The sequence below is a fragment of the Pararge aegeria genome, chromosome 23, assembly GCF_905163445.1.
Source record: "Pararge aegeria chromosome 23, ilParAegt1.1, whole genome shotgun sequence".
In the NCBI taxonomy this organism is placed as follows: Eukaryota; Metazoa; Arthropoda; class Insecta; order Lepidoptera; family Nymphalidae; genus Pararge; species Pararge aegeria.
The window spans coordinates 3,738,214-3,755,536 of record NC_053202.1 but is presented as its reverse complement, the minus strand read 5'-3'; the positions used below and the strand labels follow the sequence as shown (position 1 = coordinate 3,755,536).

At 35.1% G+C, this 17,323-nt stretch overlaps 1 protein-coding gene across 2 annotated transcripts in view; it reads left to right on the top strand.

Annotated features, from left to right (window-relative positions):
- The first annotated feature begins 621 nt into the window (after positions 1-621).
- LOC120634408 (ABC transporter G family member 23-like) overlaps positions 622-17,323 on the top strand; it is a 93,243-nt gene continuing 76,541 nt past the window's right edge. Inside the window, exon 1 of one of the 2 annotated variants that reach the window (XM_039904942.1) lies at positions 622-838. The gene's annotated coding sequence lies outside the window, so the exon portion shown is untranslated. Of the gene's footprint in view, positions 839-14,421; positions 14,615-17,323 lie in introns of those variants that run through there. The other variant, XM_039904943.1, reaches the window with a different exon arrangement.

Here is a 17,323-nt window from a genome sequence, read left to right as displayed (position 1 = left end):
ACGGCCGATTGGCGCAGTTCGCAGCGACCCTGCTTTCTGAGTCCAAGGCCGTGGGTTCGATTCCCACAGCTGGAAGGTGTTTGTGTGAAGAGCATGAATGTTTTTCAGTGTCTGGGTGTTTATATGTATATTATAAGTTTTTATGTATATTATTCATAGAAGTGTTCATCAGTTATCTTAGTACCCATAACACAAGCTACGCTTACTTTGGGACTAGATGGCGGTGTGTGTATTGTCGTAGTATATTTATTTATTATTATTATAATGATTTAATATGTTACTTTATTAGCTATACGGAGCAATTCATACCCTAGCTTTTTTACGGTTTTTCTTCACTCACAAAGCGAGTTAATTTATCCTAGTGAGCTTAAAACTAACGCTATCTCATATTGTATAATATAATTACGGCTAATAGTATTAAAAAAAATATACAATAGATGCCCTTTTTGCAATAAATGCAAATTTCAACCATTGTTCAAGAGCGCACTTAGCTCTAAAACAATCTGTCGATTGACCAGAAGCAAACAATTGACGAAGTTTGCCGACTCTCAAGGTTTCTTAACTCTGCGGCCGCGGAGAGAGAGCGATCTTTGACTCGGTATACACTAGTGAACACTCGGTCGCGGCGGGAACAGGTCGCCATCTTGAAAAAAATAATAGCTGTCAATTCGCGCGCCATATTCAAATATCGAACTCACCTTTTTTTTACCAAGTGTTTTGAAATTCTTTAATCTGACAGTTTTTCGTTTTTTTTTAATTTTTTTCTTTTGCTAACTGTGCAAGTGCGTGGCGTTTTTCGCAAAGTAAAAGGAGGTGCAACGTGTTTAAATTTTTTTCGGTGAGTCTTTAATCATTTCAACGCTCTATATTCTGTTCTACTGACTTGCTATTCTCAGCGACTTTGTCTGTATAGGCGAGGTAGCTAAGCACAATATCACCATGATAAGTCCACTCTCACTATGACCGCGTGGAATTTACGTAGTTTTTTTTTTATCAACTTTGAAACATGAGTATGTTTTAATACTTATTATTTAAAAACTTACTACTGAAGGTAGTGACACTTTTTGATTCGATAAACGATTATTTCGCGGTAGTCCTATAAAAATAACTTTATGGATATTTTTTTCATTTTGAAAATTTCCTTGTCATTTTCGAATCGCCTGAAGTATACATTTTTAATCTGCAATGTCCCTTATGACAATTTACATTTAAATCTAGTAAAATAATATGATAGAACAGTGTTTTTTTAATATTTCCATGATCCCGTGACCAAAGATACTTCCTTGCAGTATTATTCCTTTCTTCCAATCTTTATATAATTAACCTACTTACGCTTTAATGTAAATAAGACCTACCTAGTTGTACTTTTTTAAATTAATATCATGTTTACACGAATTGTGCAATTTCTGTATTTATTTTAAACTAGCTGTTACCAGCGTCTTCGTTGACACACAATTTAAATATTTAGGAATCTAACTACCTATTTAAGTTTTTTTTTTTATATATATTCATTCAAACACCTGGAAGCTGTGATGACCCAGTGGGTAGGACTTCGACTTTACTTTCGGGGGCCTAGCTCGAATCCCACCGATAACTTTTCTTAGTTTGCATTTAAAGCTATTAAAATATCACTTGCTTTAACGGTGAAGGAAACCACCATGAGAAAACCTGCATGCTTGAGAGTTCTCCGTAATAATCTCAAAGGTATGTGGATTCCACCAATCTTTCCCCCCCCCCCCAGTTGACAGTTTATTTTTGGATTAAATCCTACTTTTCTATAAGATACGCTGCTTAGAGATATCAAGTAATGGTGCTTTTTGATTTTTTCTTTATGCTGCACATATAGTTTGCGTACATAAAGTATTTTACGTAGTGCTTTAAAAACTATACATAAATATTACATATATACTACTTTTATTCTGTTCCAGTAAATTTATAAAGTGGGTAAATAATTAATATTTGCCAGATATTTTATTAACTAGTTAATAGATTAATAGATAGTTTTCAAGAAACGAGTGAAATTATATTTGACTAGCTGTTGCCCGTGACTTCGTCTACGTTTGATTTTGTTTTTTAATGTTTCATTAAATTTAGTTGTAGATCGAAAAAAAATTAAAGTATTCAGTATCGCTAAGCTTTAAATGAGGGGTTTGCTGCTGTCCGCTGAGGAGTTCTGTCCTCTGTCTCCAACCACAGTTTGGGAAAAAATAAACACATATTATAACATCTATAGTACAAAAATAATTATTTAAATCGGTTATAATTATAAAAATCGTCAAACACTTTATTCCACTCTCCCATAGGAACCGAGCTTAATGTCGGGATAGAAAGTATCCTATATTACTTCTATCACTACCAAGAATATGTGTACAAAGTTTCATGAGGATCGGTTCAGTAGTTTTTGCGTGAAAGCGTAACAAACAAACTTACATTGACATTTATAATATTAGTAGGGATTAGACTTATTCCCCCCGATGTCGTCGAGCCCTGGGGCTCTTCTCATGGCGAGCTTTCGTGCTCGCCCCACTCCCCCGATGACGCCCTTGCAACCCCTCAGGTGGTTATCGGCAAGTGTCCATCCGGAAATCGGTACACTTCAGTCCTACATGGATTCGAAGGAAGCAAACATACTCGTACCTCCCGGTGTCTTAGTCGTTTATCAATTCTTAGGTTATGCTTTGACTCATATAATATTGAGCGCAATAAGAGGCAATTATTTCGAAATCACAGACAGACAATTTAATACATTTGTATAGACGCAGTATAACACCTACCTACCTATGTATACCTAGTACTTCGATTCGGTCTGATTCATATACTCGTATATAATTTCTATCTTGCTAGATTTATAATCTTTTTTTTTTCTCTATTCGTACATATTTTACCTACTATTTTTACCATCATGGTGAAAAAAGTAGGTCAACAACATTATAATAATGGCCCACTGTTGGGTACTGACCACTTAGGAGGAGATATAAATATAGAGCTTAGGCCCACCAAACTTGTTTATGGGTAATGTACTACAAATTATTTAATGATACCAATAATCTTTTTCCAAAAACATGTTAAAAAACCATGAGTGTTCTCCGTAACATTCTCAAAGGCGTTTGAAGCCAATGAGGAGGGGTTAAGGCCGTAATCCACCACGTGCGGTTAGGTACACTCCAACTCCTTTGGGAACAGTACGGAGAGCTTTCAGACACGCAGGTTTCCTCAGGATGTTTTCCTTCACCGTTGAAGCAAGTTATATTTTAATTGTTTAAAACGCACATTACGAGAAGATACTTAGAAAAGTTAGAGGCTGGGATTCGAACTCTGCCCTCCGAAAGTGAAGTCGAAGTCCTAACCTAACCATAATTATTTATTTTACCAAGCCTAATCCTTTAAAACGTCAAATTTGCCAAGCCCTTTCATTTGGAACTAAAACGGTATCGTGACTTGCCATTTAAAGATTTCCAAATATGCATAGATATTTATAGCCTAGGTGAGTAGATTCCCCTATTGAAGTATTGACTCATCAGGGTTTAATGGCGAAAGATACATAGTTGATCTCATTTTATTTACACATATCACTGTACATATCATAAGATGTATGTTTAGAATTGTAAGCAATACGCTTCGCTTTTGTCTACACAAGAGATCCTTTCATACAATTTTAATACCTATTAAAAATTACGACTTCTTTGGCGCAACAGTGTGCGCTGTGAATTTAAGGAGGTTCCGGGTTCGATTCCCGGCAGGGCCAATTTGGGAGTTTATAATTTCGGAATTTTTTCTGCTCTGATCAGGAGGCTTTGGCCGTGGCTAGTTACCACGGAAAAAGACGTGCCGCTAAGCGATTTAGTGTTCAGGTGCGATTTCGCGTAGAAACCGATTAGGAGTATGACTACCGTACCACCAGGAGACACTGCAGTCAAGGGCTAATTTGCAGTAGAATAAACAATAAAAAATAAACCTATTCAACCTACACTTTGTGTACTCGAATGAATTAAGACTTTTTATTTATGTCTATCTATCTTTCGCACAGGTTAACTGTAGTTTTTTTAAAAATATATGTGCCATCCACTTAGTTATCACTATAAAGATTCATTATTATTATTATTTAACTCTTTATTTGTACACCACTATGAAATTAGGAAAATAAAAAAAAAGCAATAGAAATACAAATACAGAATTAGAATACAAAAGGTGGCCTTATCGCTTAGTAGCGATCTCTGCCAGGCAACCTTTGGATTAGGAAAAGATCAGCAAGAGCGGACAGGTGGTGTAAAATTATTATAAACCTACGTACAAATAGATTAATACAAATACATAAACAAAATTGCACAAATAAGAAAAATATAATAAATAAATATAAAATAATAAACTAACTAATAAATTATAAAGTAATAAATATAAAATAATAACATTGTTGATCTCTTGTTATTTACACAGATCACTGTACATATGACAGCATGTTAGAATTGTAAACAATACCTGTTGGTAGTTTCTACCATAGAAAGCTTAATGCGTTGTTTTGTTATTAAGATTTGTATGGTGTCTACACTAGAGACTCCACATTGAAAGGATATTTCATGCAAATAATTAATGCGCATTTGTACACGCTACACGCTATGACTTGATAAAATTAGGCTTTTAATCGAACTGTATCTCTCTAAGTCTTCGAACAGTGCGTGTTGCCAGCGATGACTTACGGATCCGAAACGTGGTCGCTTAATATGGGCCTCATAAGAAGGCTCAGAATCACTCAGCGGCGATGGAGAGAGTAATGTTGGGAGTATCTCTACGTGATCGAATCCGGAATGAAGATTTCCGCAGAAGAACCAGAGTTACTGAAATAGCTCAGCGAGTTGCAAAGCTGAAGTGGAAATGGGCGGGGCACATAGCTCGGAGAACTGACGGACGTTGGGGTTCCAAGGTGCTGGAATGGCGACCCCGCAAGGAGGTGGACAGACGACATCAAACGAGTCGCTGGGAGCCGCTGGAAGCAAGTGGCCCAGGACCTTGGATTTTGGAACTCCCTACAAAAGACCTATGTCCAGCAGTGGACTTCAATCGATTGAAGTGATGATGCTGAGGATGTATCTCTCTTTCTTACAGGTTAACTGTAGCCTCAGTAATAATTTATGTACCAACCTTCTACTTAGTAATCACTGTGGACTCATCAGGGTGCTATAGCGGATGAAGATACATAGTTGAATCTCTTTTTAGTTACACAGATCACTGTACGTATGACAACGTGTCCGTTTAGAACTAATATAAATACGCGTTATTTGTGTCCACACAGGAGATTCCACAGATCCTTTTATGCAAATAATTAATACCTATTTAAAGTAGCAACACACTTTGATGGTTTCTCGTTAAATGGGGATACAGAGAAGATATATACATTTACACAGATCAATATGTTCATTAAGAATATAAACAAGACGCGTCGTTTTGTGTCTACAACAGAGATACAACCAGTTAATACATATTAGAAGTAGCGTAATATAGTGATATTATGGCTTGAAGTAAGTGAAGCTTTGAATCTATCAAAGTCAAAGTCAAAGTCAAAAATATCTTTATTCAAGTAGGCCCACAGGTGGCACTTTTGATGCGTCCATAAGAATTACACGGTAGTGAGATGATGGCGATAACCACATTCGTAAACCTAAAACTAAAGCTACGAGGGTTCCAAACGCGTCCCGGTCTAAGAAGAAGCCCATAACAAACTTAGCCGGGTGTTTTTTTTATTTTTTTTGTTATCGCTATCTCACAATGTCATTTTAAATTATTAGAAGAGCAACCTGGTTAGAGCAATAATTTACACCCAAGCTTTTTTATCGTTTACGTAGTCCTTTATACTATAATAGGACTTTTCTATAAGCTTACGTTTAATACAAACTTTGAACTTTTTAAGAGACATCTCCAAGATGTCAATTGGTAGTTTGTTGTAGAATTGTATGCAATTTCCTTTAAACGAATTATGAATTTTATGTAACCTAGTATATTGCACTGTAAGTTTATTCTTACTTCTAATGTTTAAATTATTGCAATCACATTTTTTCTTAAATTTAGAAATGTTTTTATGAATGTACATTAAATTTTCAAATATGTACTGACTATACACTGTTATTATTTTCAAATCTTTAAATTTATCTCTCAATGACTCTCTCGGACCCATTTTGTAGATAGAACGAACAGCCCTCTTCTGCAGCACGAAAATAGTGCTAATATCAGCAGCATTACCCCAAAGTAAAATTCCATATGACATAATGTCGTGAAAGTAACTAAAATATACCAGTCTAGCAGTTTCTACGTCGGTCATATGGCGTATCTTCTTTACCGCAAAGGCAGCAGAACTAAGCCTGTTCGATAAAACTATACACTGTTATTATTTTCAAATCTTTAAATTTATCTCTCAATGACTCTCTCGGACCCATTTTGTAGATAGAACGAACAGCCCTCTTCTGCAGCACGAAAATAGTGCTAATATCAGCAGCATTACCCCAAAGTAAAATTCCATATGACATAATGTCGTGAAAGTAACTAAAATATACCAGTCTAGCAGTTTCTACGTCGGTCATATGGCGTATCTTCTTTACCGCAAAGGCAGCAGAACTAAGCCTGTTCGATAAATTATTTACATGAGGGCCCCATTGAAGTTTAGAATCTAACGTTATTACTAGAAAATCTGTCGTATCCTCCAGTTTCAGTTCCTCATTATTAAGTATTACAGTGGTTTTCACGTGTTTAACATTAGGTAAAGTGAATTTTATACACTTGGTTTTTATCTGTATCTCTCTTTCTTTTAGCCTAACTATAGCTTCAGTAATAATATGCGTACCTCCCACTGAGTAATCACTAATGACACATCGGGGTTTTACATCGTATAAAGGTTATATAGTGATCTGTTCTTTTTTCATATATAACTTTAAATATTAAAACTGGTCCATTTGGAAAGTAAACAGAACGCGTCGTTTGTGTCTACACAAGATATCCGTCCATGCAAATAATATAATATATTACGTGAGTTTGAATGAATTTTGGCTATTTTTATCTACGTCTCTTACATATATAGAAATAATTTAGGTGTCTTACCTTCCACCTAGTAGGTAATGACTAGGTATTGTCTCAGGAGGGTTTCATCTATGATAGTGAATAAAAGTAAACAGAAGATTTATTTTTTAATGACTTTCTTGAAATTCAAATATAAAATTTCTTTATTCATGTAGGCCTATCACAGGCACTTATGAAGCGTTTATACATATATGTTTACATAGTAATTGTAAGAGGATGGTGATGACTTCGTCCGCGAACTTAAACCTAAAACGGTTCCAAACGCGTCCTGGTCTAAGAAGAGCCCACAAAAAACTTAGCCGGGTATTTTTTTTTATCACCTTCTTACAGTAAATTAATTTTAAGCTATGAAGTTAGAGAAATACACACCCAAGCTTTTTTATCGTTTAATATTATAATATGATTTTACTGACCTTTTTTACATAAACTTGAGAGACATCTCAAAGATTTCATTCTGTAATTTGTTGTAAAATAATGAATTCATTAGCAGTTTTATGTTCCCTTGTAAACTGCACCTCAAAAAGGAGGAGGTTACCAATTCGGTTTTTTTCAATTATCTTTTCGAAAGGAGTTTATTCAGAAAAAGTCGTACTTAGATTTCATACAGATTTGATGAAGAGTTTAATAGATAACGGAACTCTTCAAAAAAGTGACAGCCGATCAACAGCGATTACTGATTTCGCATAAATATCACATAATAATAAAATAATAATAAAATAATAATAAATATACTACGACAATACACACATCGCCCCCTAGCCCCAAAGTAAGCGTAGCTTGTGTTATGGGTACTAAGATGACTGATGAATATTTTTATGAAATATATATACATAAATACTTGGAAAATACATATAAACACCCAGACACTGAAAAACACTTATGCTCATCACACATAACATGACATCACGGCCCGAAAAGCCCCACACCCACATTGCCTACCAAAGTTATAGCACATAGTATTTTTGTAAACATAAGTTTGATTTATACTACAATTTATATAATTCGTGTTTGACTATTAAATATGTTTGACTTTCTTAAAAACAATATTTCCTGTTTTTTACACAGATCACTGTGAATATAACTTGTCTTTATTCGTGTTTGATATTACATTTATTTAAGAAGTATGTTTAATTTTGTTAAAAAAAATATTGCTTGTTATTGACAACGATCACTGTAAATATTACGTTTTTATATATTATATACACGTATATATTTTTTATACATTTTATTATATCATATATCTTTAAACGAGCAATTCTTGTATATATATATATATATATATATATAATTGAAATCTCGGAATCGGCTCCAACGATTTTCATGAAATTTAGTATACAGGGGGTTTCGGGGGCGATAAATCGATCTAGCTAGGATTCATTTTTGAAAATGTCATTTTTTTTGTTTTCCTGTAATAACCGATTTGGTGCAACTAAGTTGCACGTGTCAGCTACTATATAGATACTTATTTAAAGAAGCGACACTATGGTATCCTACTGGTATGGTTTTATGTACCTTAAGGACTTTCTGAGACAATATGCGTTATCTTTTGTAATCCAAACCCTCCATGCTTTAAGTTTGGAACATCGCGCCAAGTTTTTCCTGATGAGAGGCTTCCGCCATTGCTAGTTACCTACCAGTCCGGTACAATGCTATTTGAGTTATATAAAAAAGTGTAGGCAGTGTTTTTGCGCATATATGAAGTGCATACAACTGATTGCAGTCAAGGGACAACTTGTAGTTGAATAAAAACACATTAAAAAAGCTTTTCGCAGCATCCGAGTTCTTGCACAATAACTTAATGCGCAATGAAATTCAAACACGATTAGAATTCTAAGTTATTTAAAGTACCTAATGCTACTTGTATGTCAGATGGAGGTAGCTATAACATTCTTAAGAGAAATCAATCATGAATTGGTTAGTTTGTGATAGCATACCTAACTAGCTGTTGCCGCGACTTCGTCCGTGTTCTTTATTGTTTTTAAAGCATCCCGACATCATCATCATTATATTACCGGCCAATTACAGGGCACGGGTCTCCTCCCACTATGAGAAGGGGTTAAGGCCGTAGTCCACCACTCTTGCCCAGTACGGATTGGCGGACTTCAAACACCTTTGGGAACATTATGTAGAACTCTAAGGCATGCAGGTTTCCTCACGATGGTTCCTGCACCGTTGAAACAAGTGATATTCTAATTAAAACGCACATAACTTAGAAAAGTTTTGTGCGTTTTAAGTAACTAGTAATATATTTTTTTTTTTTTTATTTTTTTTTATATTATAGTATGATTATTATTTAATAAGGTTAGGTATTTAATAATGACAAGGTTGCTTGGAAGCATCCGGCTCCGCTTTCAGCTCTCACAAGATAGAAAAATGAATGTTAAAATGCAAAATGTAAATTGTTGATGTTGGAAAAGAGCAACTGCTGAGTTTCTTGCCGGCTTCTTCTCGGTAGAATCTGCCTTCCGAACCGGTGGTAGAATCACTACAAACAGACAGACTTGACGTTTCAAAAGTGCTTATATTAGGCCTACTTGAAATAAATGAATTTTGAATTTTGAATTTTAATACTTTTTATATAACGTATTTATTTCCATGTTTTTCCTCCTATCACGAACGTTTTTTTGCTTTAACCGAGGTTAACTGGTGGAGAAAGTTATACGATTGACTTTTGTACATTGTTTTTTCTTGTGAAAAAGTAGGCCTACTTACTTGATATGCTTTGTTAACAGTGACTTTAACACCGGTTTTGATGACAGATTTTTCCGAGAACAACTGGCACCAAACTAATCAGTAGTATTCCAGAATCAACATTTTACCTTTAAATATAAAATATAAATATATAAATATACTACGACAATACACACATCGCCACTTAGCCCCAAAGTAAGCGTAGCTTGTGTTATGGGTACTAAGATGACTGATGAATATTTTTATGAATTATAATATGTACTTAAATACTTATAAAATACATATAAACACCCAGACACTGAAAAACACTTAATGCTCATCACACAAACATTTTCCAGTTGTGGGAATCGAACCCACGGCCTTGGTCTCAGAAAGCAGGGTCGCTGCCCACTGCGCCAGTCGGCCGTCAAAGTCGGCCTTTAAACATTCATTATTATAGGATCGGTTCCTTGCATTCCCAGTCTGTTTATGCTTAATATGCTTTTCCACTTACTATCAGGTGAAGCATCTGTTTTGTTTGTTAATTTTATATCTTTAAACGAGCAATTCTTGTATATATATAATTGTAATGTCGGAATCGGCTCCAACGATTTTCATGAAATTTAGTATACCCCCTGTATACTAAATTTCGGGGGCGATAAATCGATCTAGCTAGGAAAATGTCATTTTATTTATTTATTTCATTAGATATACCAACGATACACTGTATTATCATGAATCATTTTACATTATAGTTTATTGTCCGAGTACAGTTATCACTTAAGTCCGGTTAAAAATAATTAAATTAAGTCAAAAGCAAAAGTAGAAAGAATAAAAGAATTATTATTAGAGATTATTAAATGAAAATAATGATTCAAATTAAAATAAAAAATAAAAAAAATTAAATCAATAAAAAAGAAAACAGAAAAATAATTAATTAATTTCGCCTTAAAGCTAATTAAAGTGTCGTGAAAATTTTATTTGTGTTGTCCGGTAATAACAAGACAGGGGATATAATGAACGTGTCAACCTGCTAAAGCAGGCAGAACGTGGAATGGGAGAAGTTGACTCCCGTTTATTATAACAAATATATTATTTGGATATTATTTCCACTTGTGCGTCAGTGCTGTGAGAGTTGATAAAGCTGTGGGAGAAGATATTTTTGTATCCTTCCCCCGGGAACTTGCCATACAAGCCGTGCAGGGGGTAAGGTGAGATTGTTCTCCGGGTGAATAAGAGAAACATGCCGTGGTGGTTTTTAGTTCGGGTGTACCCCATTTAGTGCTTACTCACTCGGCTTACTCCCACATAAGCTTCATTGTGTCAGAGGTAGCGATAAACACTCAAATCAAAAAAAAAAAAGGGAAAGTGCGATTGCAGTCAGGGGCTAACTTATAGTGAAATAAGAAAAAACTTAAATAGTAACAAACAGTCCACCATGACCTCCCTGGCGCAATGGTGAGCGCTGTGAATTTAAGTAGGAGGTCCCAAGTTCGATTCCCGGCTGGGGCAGTTCGGGAATATATAATTTCTGAATTTTCTCTTGTCTGGTCTGGTGGGAGGCTTTGGCCGCGGCTAGTTACCACCTTACCCATGAAGACGTGCCGCTATGCGATTTAGAGTTCTGATGCGATGTCGCGTAGAAACCGATTAGGGCTATGGCTACCCCACGCCCTAACAGGTTTGCCCGCTACCATCTTAGACTGTATCATCACTTACAAGCAGGTGAGATTGCAGTCAAGGGCTAACTTAACTTAGTAATCGGCTGACGGCCGATTGGCGCAGTTTGCAGCGACTGCTTTCTGAGCCCAATGGCGTGGGTTCGATTCCCACTACTGGAAAATGCTTGTGTGATGAGCATGAATGTTTTTCAGTTTTTAGGTGTTTATATGTATATTCTAAGTATTTATATGTATAATTTATAAAAATATTCATCAGGCATAACACAAGCTACGCTTACTTTGGGACTAGATGGCGATGTGTGTATTGTCATAGTATATTTATTTATTTATAAATTGTAGTGGAATAAAAAAAACCATATGACTCTCAAGAGGGTCGCTTGTCTGAACGCACCTTTACACTCAGCTTTAAAGGAAATTAACCTTCATTGTTTAATGAAGTCATTGCTCACACCTGACACAAATGATTCGTAATACGACTTCATGAATGGTTTATTAGGCAATTTGTAAAAGAATAAATTTTATTTTAACCTTTTGATCTCACCACGCCTATACGATTAATCTTTTTAATCGTGAAACTCGTGAATTCCTTGGGCTGTAACAGGGAACTTTATGTAAACTATTTGAATTCCATTTTAAAAAATCCGGGGATATAACGCAGACAAAGAGAATAAATGGAATAGAATCCTTTTTCAATTGTCAACAACAGTTGCCAGTGATATTAAAATTAACTGACCATCCTACCAAAGAGGATACAAACACTACGGAGTTTTTTGTTTTTAGTTTTTATTACAGCCATATATTATCATATAATCCTTATTCCTCTTCGTATAATTCGTATTTTCTAGAAAATAAATATTTATCTATAACACATCAAGAATTTTGACAGCCGATTGGCGCAGTGGGCAGCGACCCTGCTTTTTGAATCCAAGGCCGTGGGTTCGATTCCCACAACTGGAAAATTCTTGTGTGATGAACATGAATGTTTTTCAGTGTCTGGGTGTTTATCTGTATATTATAAGTATTTATGTGTATTTGATTCATAAAAATATTCATCAGCTATCTTAGGCCCCATAACACAAGCTACGCTTACTTTGGGGCTAGATGGCTATGTGTGTATTGACATAGTATATTTATTATTATTTATTTACATGAAATAATATTAAAGTATCGGTAAACTAAATAAATCTATAGGGTTGTAAAATATAACTGCCACAGATGATTAAATTTTATCTACCGTCCAGTACTGACCCACTACAGAGCACGGTTCTCCTCCCACAATGAGAACAGGCCATAGTCCACCCCGCTGGATAACATTATGGAAAACGAACATTATGGAACACTCTCAGGCGTGCACTTCCACGATGTTTTCCTTCAAAGCAAGTGATATTTTAACATTGAAACGCACATAACTTAGAAAAATTTGAGGTGCGTGCTAAGTTTCGAACTCGGCCCTTGGATGCGAAGTCGAAGTCCTAGTAGACAAATGTAACTTTTTCCTTGGTCAGGCTTTAACACTGGTTATTACATAAAATTCAAAATTTTATGTCGATTAAAGTAGGATCTTAAGAAGTCAGTGAACTCATCAGTGGTCATTTCTAGAAGGTTTCAATCTTCCTCCTTCAAGTCTTTCTCTGTTATTTATGTTATTCTCATGATAATGTCATTGATTGCTACCAGTTTAATGATCCAATAAAAATTAAAAATAAACTCATCGGCTGTGTCTGACGTACGGACAAATAAGTACTACGGTTCCATTTTTATAATTTTTGTACGCAGCCCGATAAAAGCGCGGATTATTAATTCCAAGCGCGGCAAGTTATAGGCATAAAAATTATAATTACAAAATTAAAGTAAGATAAGGAAAACGTTAGTTGGGATTAATGAAATCATTTGAATAATCTTAATTGTGGGTATAATTATATATCATGATTGTTGTTTTATGATTTCGATTTTCGCGCACCTTGACCAAAAACTATGCACGCCACTAATTAAGGTAGAAACATACCATCGTGTCGTGACGCGCCAAAAAATACCGATAAATTTAGTAACGGGACAGAGTGTGCATATGCTGTTGTAAAACCTATTTTACAAAAAAAAAAACCGACTAAAAAGAAGATATATATATTTCCTACAAAATTTCTAAATCGGTGCCAAGTAAAATGTACAAAGTTACTATTTATAGATCATATACTTCGTATTCTTTTTTATATAGAAGCAAGGGAAGTACCTACCAGTAGCTTCTACATTCCTCTTTCCTCCTTTTTTGTAAGTCGGTTAAAAAAGACAAGAATTGAGATTATCCAGTAGTTTCTACATTCCTCCTTTCTCCTTTTTTGGAAGTCTGTTTATAAAGACAAGATTAAGATTATTAAAAAAGAGATTTAAAAAAGAAAAAATCTATCAACATTTATTGATTATCTGTGGGTTGAATGGTTGGCGGGAAAATATTACGCTTGCACTTAGATGCTGATGTTGCGGGGAATCTGATTTAGCCGGCGTTAAAACAGGAATCATCTTGCCGAGTAGCGGGGGTTCGCAGGGCATTCGCATTCTCTAGACTGTTGTTGGTACAGGTCAAAGCTCTCTACCTGACTTCTTGTTTTATTGTTTTTTTGTTTGTTCATTTGTTTGTTACCAATCACTACACCGATCTTAAGGATATTTGGCTCGGAGACGGCAGCCCATTACAATGCCCTTAACAATAGTTCAACCCGTAACATCAGTTTGGCCATCTGCTTTTATAGTTGCGGTATTTCTAACATACTTTGCTTGGTTAAATAATCAGACCATGTAATTTTTTCCACTAACTTATAATCATAGATGTAATAATAAATGCCGATGCATTAAAAATAAGTGTTTACGTTATATGTAGCTATCTCCATAATACGTTGGAAATCAGGTCGCGATTGCGTAATACACAGGTCATGCAGTGTTTTAAATTAAAACTTATTTATTTTCACTGACCGAGCGAAGCGTGGTTTTGGAGTTTACATTGGCGAAATTGTTGTGTTCCACGTATGTCAGTGCCCTTTAACTTTTTTAATTGCGGAACCACTACCTTTGCTCAATCATATCCGATTAAAAAAAATCTTGTGTCTATGGAAAGCAGTGGGTGTACACTGTATGGGTATATTCGAATTCCCCTTGAACCCACTAGTGGGAGAAGGCACTAGGCGCACGGGTAGCTTCCAACCTTTTCAGTGAGTAGCATAAATTATTTGTTATTTCTTCAATAAAAAGATTCAGCCTTAATTAAGCCTAAATTTTGATAAAGGTATTTGTAAAGAACGCAAAAGCAAGTCGTACACTGACTAAATGGTACTACTAAACTAAACTAATAAATCTATATATAAAAATGTTATGTTGGTTTTTGTACGCTTCAACGCTAAACTCTAAAAGTTCTGCACCGATCGAGCTGAAGTTTTAGCATGATATTTAATCCGCATCAAGGATTGTTTTTATCTATTTTTTGCATCATTCACATATCCGCGACCGCGAAACTACAGTTTTTTTTAACGATCGATGTACCAGTGACCGCGCCATCTGCCGAAAGCGAGAAAAACACTCGCTGACATATGGAAATATTTTTTTTTTGTTTCACATTTCTCTACCATTCCACAAAAATGTGCCACAGCGAAGCGTGGCAGGGTACAACTAGTAATAAATAAATAAATATACTACGACAATACACAAATTGCCATAACATATTGCCATTAAATAACTGATGAATATTTTTAGGAATAATATACATAAATACCTATAAAACACAGATAAACGCCCGCACTGAAAAACATTCATGTTGATCACACCAACATTTTCCAGTTGTGGGAATCGAACCCACGGCCTCGGACTCAGAAAGCAGGGTCGCTGCCCGCTGCGCCAATCGGTGTCGAAACTATTGGTCTTTAGTCGGTCTAAGAAAAACCCGTTTAGCCGTATACTTTTCTATTTGATATAATATATAAATAAGCCATGCTCTTTGTGACAAAAATATTTAAAAAGTTTATAATTGCTTATATGAATATCGTCGTTTTTGGCATAGCATAGTATTCTATATAAAACAACAGAGAAACATCTCAAGCGAAAAACCTAGACGATTGCAAGAGCGTATAATAATTGTGGCAAAAAACAAAGGCAGTTTTCGCAATCCACAGCAATCTGAGCTAGGTACCTATTTATGGATATTAAATAGGTTTTTATTACCCAATAAAACTTAAATGCCTCATGCCAGCGGAAAATGGCCAAATGTACCTAATAACTTAATCTTTTTTTTATATGTTGTAAAAACATTATTTATTTATTTACTTTTTTAATTCAATTAGTACGGTTAACACCAATTACACTAATTAAATACATAGCAGAATAAAACGAGAACAAAAAAAAAAGAAAATACAATAATAAAAACAGAAACAAAAACATAATTATAACAATTCAATTAACTTTACAATAGTTACTACTAGTAATTATACAATCTTCTCAAAAAGTCAAAAAATAGTAAAGCCGAAAACATGGTGCTATTACATTTATCACAGTACTGTAGGCAATGGTTAAAAACGGTGTTCCAAGGATCCGCAAATATGTCACAGTGAGGCGACTCCGTCAGCAGTGCATTTAGCGCCGAAATACTGAGAGCAATCGGAAATCTAACGCGGGACATTATGGCTATACCTGCCCTGTGGGTGGACGGAGGTTTTGTGGAAGTCCCACGCCCTGAGGTGGTCGGCTTAAAACGCAACTAGATTGCAAAGCAACATCTGTCATTATTTTGCAAACACTTGATGGAAAGCTGGAAGCTTAATAACCCGTTCTGGAAGCGCTGGGTTTACATACACACACAAGAAGCGAAAAGTAATGAATTCTAATTTTTTATTCATTGTAATTTTTATATTTATCGATTTTTTTATTTTTATTGTTTAATATTTATGACATGCCATTTTACTATATACCTATTGCATTTTTAATTTTAGTTCGAAATTGTATATTGTTAATTATTTCTTTTCTCTAATTTTGTAATTTTAAATGCATCACTGTGGGCTTTGCCCGAAATAAAGAGATTATTATCCAACCTATTAGTAAGATTTTGACCAGTCTGAACAAAGATACCTTTTTTTCTTTCATCAAACGTACACACAAAGGCAGATTTGCTAACATAAGTATTTATGTATGTTATTCATAATAATATTCACATCTTAGTACCCATAACACAAGCTACGCTTAATTCGGGGATAGATGGCGATGTGTGTATTGTGTGTATAATCGATAAAAACCGCGAAACTTTTTTACCAATTGTAACAGTGTCTGAGTCAGATGAATTTATGTAGGTAATATTTTGCGCCAACGGTATAAAATGTACCGCTAATCCGTTAAAGTAACAAATCATTTCGACTTAACTCTAAATAAAATTGTATTATAAAAAACATCAGGTCAACAAACTTCGATCCCCGTCCACATGTCAGCGATGCGATACATTATAGAATCCTTTAACGTGCTGGTGAAATTAACCTTGCGATGACCATTCGGATCACGTCCGCGTTGGTAACTCAGATGCCCTTGGTACCATTCGTTTTAAACTGCGGATATGTATTCGGTGGGTGTCTTCCAAATAAAATAGAGTGAATAGCATCTCGCAATGATTTCCTAGCGAATTGCGTATGAGTAAAGCTATTTTTTCGCCCAAATATAGTAGAAAATAAACGTTGAACGGTGATAGTTAAGTCGGTAGTTATTTAACTTCCCTTTCGACAGAGTTAAATCCCCCGAAAACATCTAACTTATATATCACGTATATTTATTTAAATTAAATATGTATTTGTATCTTTACATTTTGTCTCCTGCCCGTGCTAGCCTTCTGCAAGTCTTCTAATTAACAAGTGCCTGCATAACATTTTTGGTATCTTTTGGCCTGAAAC